Genomic DNA, 8,101 nt, shown 5'->3' on the forward strand with positions numbered 1-8,101 from the left:
GGTCCTGGGCTGGAACACAAGGCCGCTCCTGAACGGTTACCTTCCGGATCCAGGTCTGATGGGGCCGCAGCTCAGCCCCCGGGACCCGTGCTCCCCCTCCCCGGGCTGGCTCCCTGCTCCAGCCAAGAGCCAGAAACTCGGACGAAGAAAGCCCAGACGGGTCAGGAGGACAATAACGGCAGGAGCGGCTGACAGAGGCCCAAGCCAGCCGCCGTCCAGCCCAGCGGCGAGGGGGTCCAGGCACCCCCAACCTGACTCTTAGAGGCCCAGAAATGGGGGCAGCCCGGAGGTTCCCAGCAGGGCTGACACCAGGCACTGGCAACCCAGGAAGGCTCCCCGCCAAGGACAGAGCCGCCTGGCCACCGGGGACGAGGCGCAGCAGAAGCAAAGACTCGGGGGACAGAGTGGGAATGGAGACCTCACGGCCACAAGCCCCCTCGGGCGACAAGGAAAAAGCCAACGTTTCCAGACCAGCTTCTGGGAGCCACAGCTCTGTTCTCTCCTTTACTTTCCCTACGCCCCTTGCTAGCGAGGCGCCAGTCCTCCCTATCCAGTGGCCGGCAGCTCTTGGCCCTGATCTGCCCCAGACCGCGTCCTCGCCCGAAGAAGGGACAGCAGAAGGGCTCCCATGGGTCAAGCAGCTGGCCGCGCAGGCCCTCACAGCTGGACAAGGGCCCTCCCGTCCCGAGCCGGGCTCTCCGCCTCTCCCCAACTACTGTCCCGATGAGCTCCACACCACGGGGGAAGGAGACGGCCTCGGTGGACTCCAAGGGAGCAACAGCCGGGCACGGAGGTGCCCTCTGCCCAGGAGACTCCCGTGGCCAGAGCACCACCCACAGCCTGGGTGGGAGGCCGCACGGTGACGGGGCGAGCGAGACTGGGCTTTAAGAAACGCCACGTTTTCTTACTGATGGCTTCCCGGCACCCAGCGGGGTAAATCCTGCGGGGCTCGGCTGAATTTCTTGGCACCGTCGGCCTTGGGTGTTTTGTTTGGGCTCATTTTTCTCCCGAAGCCGGGCCCTCGAGGCGGCCCCAGAAGGGAGGCTCTCTCTTGAGCTTAGCACCAGGCCACGACTTCCTGAAACGTCACCCTGCCAATCTGCTCCCAACTGTCCCAAGTACATCTGTGGTCAGACCGGGTGTGGGACACGCTGCCCTTGAATGCCACGCTCATTGCCCACCGAGAGTGACGGTCTCCGGAAAGACCCTGGGACAGTTAGCGCGCAGCTGCCCTTTCCACATGGCCGGAAGGAAGAGGGGTGGCGTCACCTGGAACCAAGTCAGGGCCACCGCTTCCCTGGGCTCCCAGGGATCTCTGAGCTGCTCCCCACCATGAAGGAGGTACCCCAGCCCGTTCTCATGCGCACAGGGTGGAGACTGACAGACCACCGGTCTGCTGCCCCGGCCACTTGGGCCCTCCCCAGCTCAGCTGCCCCCCTCCTCATTCCCCGACGCCATCTGTGAACATGGGAGAGTCACCGTGGGGTCGGGGCCTGGACAAAGCTGCCTGGGGTCACGGGCCTGGGGTGCAGGGACATTCCCAAAGAGCACTGGGGACAACGTCGGACGTTCCCACTCACGCACCCTCTCGCTCATTCCTTCCCTTCTTGCCCTGAACGTAAGAAAAGCATTCACGAAACAGGGGACCTTATCCGTCGGAAATAAAATATGACCTGTAGTTCACCCCGGGATGAGTGTGACCCAGCCGGGAGGCTGATCTCCCCCACGCCGCCAAGCCCAGCTCCCACCCACCCCGGCTGCAGCTGGGCCCGCCCGCCCTCCTGTCTGCCGTCTCACCCCTCGGCCTTCTCACGGCCTCTGCGGTCTCCAGGGCCGGCCCGTCCCGCACCCCCCGACAGGCACCCCCACTCCTGCAGCCTGCTGGCCCACCAGCCTGGCCGGGGCCCCTCTGCTCGCACACCACAGCCTGTACGTGGAACACAGCACCCTGCTTCCCAGTGATCCCGCAGCCTCGCCCTCCCCCCCACAAATATCTGCGAGCTGGGCCTGTCTCCGGTCATTACACCCTCGGCACAAGACTGGCCGGTGGCCGCTCCAGAGCTGAGCAGAAAGAGCCTGAGCTCTGGGCTCACAGCTCTAATCCCGGCCCCGGCTCCTTCCTGCTCTGTGACCCCGGGCAGGCTGCCTCACCTCTCTGGGCCACAACTTCCCCGACGGTAAAACAGGGCTTGGAATACCTTCACAGAGTGGCTGAGCAGACGGATATAGCTTCTAAAGTTTAAGATTTTATTTACTTATTTGAGAGAATAAGAGAGAGAGAGCATGAGAGGAGGGAGGGTCAGAGGAAGCCGAGAGAGACCCCCCTCCCCCAGCTGGAGCCCAATGCAGGACTCAGTCCGGGGACTCCAGGACCATGAGATGCGCCGAAGGCAGTCGCCCAACCAGCTGAGCCACCCAGGGAGGTGGCTTCAAGTTCTGAGCACACAGGGAGCTCCCGGTAAACAGTGCTTGATTATGTGTTAAAGGAACAAAGGGGCTTTGCTTGCCATGCGTGGTCTGTGAGAAATGGGGAACCGTGTCCCCGGGCTGGTGTGCAGAAGCACCCCAAAGCCTCCCTTCATCCCTGAGAGAGACAAGCATGGGGGAAGCTCAGGCTCCCACGGCCTGCTCAGCGGGGTGAGCCCTCTGTGCCCTGAGCCGTGGAAACATCTGGAAAGGATTCTCGCCGGGGAACCTGAGCCCTCCGGACCTCGCTCTCGGCAGGACAACAGCACGGTAAGTCCTTTGCTCAGTCCAGAAATTCTGGAATGTCCCTGGAATGCTCCAAGCAACCACAGGGCTGGAACTCGTGCAAAGCAGAGGTCTCCGGGGGGCAGGGGCCGGGTGGGACCCGCACGCAGCCCCCTGGGAGCCACAGGAAGTTCGCACACGGCCCATCAGATGGGCGGTGGAGAGCCCCCCAGGGACCAGGGCCGGGCCGGAGGGTGACGAGGCCGATGTGTGGGGAACAGACCCGGGCCTCACGGTCCTCACTGGAACAAACGCTCCTGGCGCGCGGTGAGCCTCTCTCACTCACCATCTCTTTCTCCCTCCACCCCTGACCCTCCTGTTTACATCACCAAGCAGGGCGCATGCGTCACACTGTCGGGTAGAAGAGGCGTCTTTTCCGACCCATTTCCCCTCTCTTGGCCCCTTGGCCGCTTCCTGTATTCTACTCTCAAGGGGGGAGCAGCTCTGGGGGAACATCTCTATCCACGCACGCTGCCATTCCGAAAGCCCCGAGTGTCCGCTTCGGCTGGGGCAGCCAAAGGACAGGGGCTGGATCACAGGGCAGACCTTCTCGAGACCCCCAGACACAGCGGCAGCCGTCCCAGAGGCTTCCCGGCTCACACGGCGCGGCCCACCCCGCCGCTGGAGCGCGGGGGCCGGGGACGGGTTTAGAGCACCTGTGGCCGACGGGCGGCCCGCTGGGGCTGGGCTGACGGGCCGAAGAGGGTGGGCTCCTGGTCAAGGCGGAGGCACAGACTGGGGGATGAGCGGAGAGTCCCAGCTGCAAGTCGGAGGGGCCGGAGGGAGAACGCCGGCCCCTGGGTCCCCCGTGTTCCTCCGGAGAGCAGCAGGGTGCAGGGGAGTGCGGGATCGGCGTCAGGCAGAGCTGGGTTTGAACCTCTGGCCCCCCGCTCCGCAACTCACCATCCCGGGGTAAGTTCCTGAGGCATCTGCGCCTCGGATCTGGGTCCCGGTCTGTGAAACAGGGCTCGGCCCGAACCAGAGGGTTCTTGTGGCCGCCTGGCGCCCGGAAGGCAGCCAGGGGTCCTCCTACTCCCCTTCCTGCTCCATCCCCACTCGCCACCGTCCTTCAACCGAATGCCTTAAGTAACTTGCCACCAAGCTGTCACGTCAGTGGCGGCAGGTCTGGAACCCGGACTTCGAATGTAATTATAAACAGAAGCAGCCAAACGGAGTGAAGTCACCACACAGTGATGTGAACATAAACGCTAGGGTGTCCTCGATCCCACCGGGACCGTGCCTTGCCCTCCCGAAACCAGTGGGCGGCCAGCTCTGCGCAGCTGTCACTCAAAGTCCCTGATGCTTTCCTGCCAGCCTCTCATCCCACTGCTCCTTGGCCTGGGCTCTGGGCCCTCTAGGCTCTGGTCCTTCTCTGGCCAGCCCTGTCACCTGCTCACCTCCAGATACTACCCCGTTCTGTCGGGATACCCCGCGGCCCCAGGCCTCGCCAGCATCACTGCCATCGCTCAGGAAGGGAGTGCTCCTTACTGAGTGCTCCCCCCGTCCCAGGCTTACCCAGCACTTACTCGTTCTCACAAGAACCCAGTGAGGCCGGCTCCTGATGTTCCCCATCACGCATATAAGAAAATTCCAGCTCAGAGAGGCTAAGTGACGAGCCCAAGGTCACACAGCCAGAGGCGCCAGGTTGCCGCAGAACCAGGCGTCAGGCTTGGTTCTGACAGGCTCCAAGGCTGGTCTAGTCCGCCTCCTGGGGAATTCGAAACTCCTCTGGGGCAGGGATGGTATCTTTCTCCTCTCGGTGACCCTGAAGCTCCCGCCCATACCCCACACAATCAGGGAGGCTCTGTGCCAGTTGAGCAGGACGCATCAGCCACAAGCGTCTTAACCAGAGCCTGAACGGCAAAGCTACCCTTGGAGTGTGGGGTTTACTGCAAACACGCCTCTTCACGGGGAGGGAATGACCCCAAGGAGCAACACGTGATCGGAGCCAACCACCCCGAAGAGCGGGGCTGCTTAGAATTTCCGCAGGATCCAGGGCCCTGCTGGCGCCGGGGTCTGAGATTCCAGAACTGCCATTTTCTTGGCCTTAGAGACAGCTGTCCCCCACCCATCAGAACTGCAGGGACAGGAGGGGTCTTGTGGAGAGAGGGGAACACCCTGCAGAATTCTCTGGAGTCCTGGCTCAAGATGTCAGCGGAGATGCCCTCTGTAGCAGGTCGGTCTCTAGCAGACCGGGGAGCGCCCCGTCCAAGAAAAGATCCGGGGAACGCCCCGTCCAAGGAAAGATCTGGTATTAACTTGTGTTCTGAAACAGAAAAAGCCTCCCAGCCACTTCCCAAGTGTTTCCTTTCCATGGGGCGGGACCAGGCTGTCAAGGCCACTCCCAGCCCTGGACACAGCTCTTCTAAGACCCTTGCCAATTCGACAGGGACACAGAGCGGTCTATGCTGTTTTCACACTTGTCCCCATCGGAGTGAACAAGCTTTACTCTGGTGACGAATATCACGTTAGATCAGAAAGGAGGCACGCTGACCCAGGGAAAGAGGGCTAGATCGGGACCCCCCGGGCCGGCGCCCCCGCCGTGTCCCTGGTGCTGACCCAGGGAGAGGTGTTCGCTACAAATGTTTGCTGTAACCTGGACAGAGAGAATGAAAACCACTACCTACAGTGTTCAGAGGCTGGAGACCCCAACGAGCTGCTCTACTAAAACCAGCATGACAGTCTGAACCATTCCTCACCCTCCCCCATTCCCGTAGAATAATGGCTATGCATGCGCCCTTGGGTTAAGTTAAATTAACCTGAACTTCCCCACAATGGTTTAAAAGCTGAGCACATAATAGTGAACTAAATGCTATGCTTAAAATGTTTGTTGTTGGGATGCCTGGATGTCTCACTCAGTTAAACGTCTGCCCTGGGCTCAGGTCATGATCCTGGGGTCCTGGGATGGAGCCCCATGTCAGGCTCCATGCTCAGCGAGGAGTCTGCTTCTCCTCTCCCTCTGTCCCCTCCCTGCCCCACTCATGTTCTCTCTCTCTCTCTCAAATAAATAAATAAAATCTTTTTTAAAAAATGTTGTTGTTGAAGACGTCATGCTGAGTGAAATAAGCCCGTCCCCAAAGGATCAACCCTGTGTGATTTCACTTACGAGGTTCCTAGAGGAGCCACAGTCAGAGACGGAAAGTAGACAGTGGGCGCCGGGGGCTGCAGGAGGGGGAGATGGGGGCTGTTCCCTGGGCACTGAGCTTTTGTTTCGGAAGATGAAAACATTCTGGAGATGGACAGGGTGGTGGCTGCACAGCCATGGGAATGTATATAATGCCCCTGAACAGTGCACTTAAAAATGGTTAAAATGGCTAATTTTATGTTATGCGTGTTTTACCACAATAAAGAAAATACATTTTAAAAAAAATCGAGTGTTTACAGGGCACCTGGGTGGCTCAGCCATTAAGCGCCTGCCTTCAGCTCAGGTTATGATCCTGGGGTCCTGGGATCGAGCCCCGCATCAGGCTCCCTGCTCAGCAGGAAGCCTGCTTCTCCCTCTCCCACTCCCCTTCCCTGTGGCCCCTCTCTGTGTCTCCCTCTCTCCATCAAATAAATTAATTAAACTAAATTAAAAAATTGACCGCTCACATGCCGTCTTGTACTGCCTTTCATTCAGAAAGGACCTCGATGTTCCGCTGATGCTCTCACCTGCTGTTCTCAATCACTGTTGTTTTAATGTGCGAACATGCAGACTGCAGGGAGGCCCCCCGTGGCAGTCTGGTGGTGACTGCAGCGTTTTACAAAGCAAACGGGGTGACCTCCAACAGGAACAGGTAAAATGTGAAGGAACAAGGTAAACAGAAAGCGGCGGCCACTCCCAAGCCCAAGGAAGAGCCCAGGGCAGGCTCTCAGGAGGTGACCGGGAGGCCATGCTTCTGGAATCACTTCCCCAGCCACACACAGTAAGAATTCAGCGTTGTCGGTGGGAGGGAAAGCACGAGGAGGATCCCAGGCCGTGGCTCCTCCAAGACACAGGACATACAGCTGGGCCAGGGGTGGGGAGCAAGAAGACAGGGTAACACCTCCCCCTGGAAACCACATCTCACTGGTACCACCAAGGATTTCACCATGATTGACAGATCGACCTGGCACTGGCACTCCCACTGGCTAGCAGCCCTTCCGGCAGGACATCAGTTCACAGAACTCCCACGCAGAGGCCCCAGCACATCTGCACGGCCCTCGGCAACCTGGAGCCAATGAGGCCAGCACTGCTTCCACCCCTCACTCCTGGGAGCGATGCCAGTATTGATGACACTACGTCAGGGGACCCCCGGCTGGATGCCCACCCATGCCCACTGTCGGGCTGTAGGTGTCCTTAAGAGAGAAGTGGTCTGCAGTCTTCTCTCTCAGATCACCTCCCTCCCTCTGAGCAGAAGCTTTGATTGGACAGTTTTCACCTCCAGTTCCCGTAATCTGACCGTGAATTGGATCCACAAAGCATTACACTAAATATAAATGAAGAATAAACTCTCTTTCAGACCTCCTTAGCCTTCGACACGACCTTCCAAGGGAGGGCGACGGACGTGTGGGTTAAAACCGCCCAGACCCAGACCCGCCTCCTCCTCACTGAGCCTCCTTTTCTCCATCTGTCAAATGGGGTAGTAACTGGGGAGGGCTGGGAAGATCGATGTGATAATTCAGGCAAAATGCTTAAATCGGTGCCCAACCGCAGAAAGACTCTTCAAAATGGAATCATCACAGGAGTTGCTGCACCACCGTGGGGAGGGGAATCACACAGGCCCCCAGACTGACCCATCACCATGGGCCAGATTGACCCCACCACCTCCCTCCGGGAAAGAGATACCCCTGCCCTAAGTCACTGGTGAGCAGGTGGACAGAGACAGCCTGGTTCACGGGCATTGGATACCATATGTCACCCCAGACAGCAGCTGAAATGAAATTTCTTCCAGGTGAGTTCTGCGTTCGTAAAGACTACAGCATAGACTGTGAGTTGTGGTAGTTCTGATCCACCCAAAAGGCATGCCACGTGTTTGGCACCACGCCAAGGCTCACAGTCTAGAGCAGCACCCGTTCTCGTCAAGTGGTAAAGATGTGGGCACATGTTCTTTCCAGCACTACAGATGCCAGCTGGCAGTCAGAGGGTCTCTGCACTGCTCCTCGGGTGGAAGCTTCCAGAATGTTAGCCTGGCACCTATCATCCTCCCAAGGGCTCCAGGCAACGCCTGATGGCCCATGAACAGGTAAGCAATAAGCCAAGTTGCTCAGTGTGCCGTGTTGTGGTCGGGCAGGCCCCGGGCTGGAGCTCCAGAGTCCCAGGTCTGCTTACAGCTCTACCATTGAGGGTCCTTCCATCTGGAGCAAGGCCAGGACTAAGTCTCCTCACCTG

General features: G+C 59.3%; 1 protein-coding gene across 4 annotated transcripts in view; it reads right to left on the reverse strand.

Moving 5' to 3' along the window:
* The window catches only part of FBLN1 (fibulin 1), a 78,433-nt gene that overhangs the window by 60,850 nt on the left and 9,482 nt on the right, over positions 1–8,101 (reverse strand). The gene's annotated exons all lie outside the window — the stretch shown is intronic.

This window comes from Martes martes (assembly GCF_963455335.1).
Source record: "Martes martes genome assembly, chromosome: 8".
Lineage (NCBI taxonomy): Eukaryota > Metazoa > Chordata > Mammalia > Carnivora > Mustelidae > Martes > Martes martes.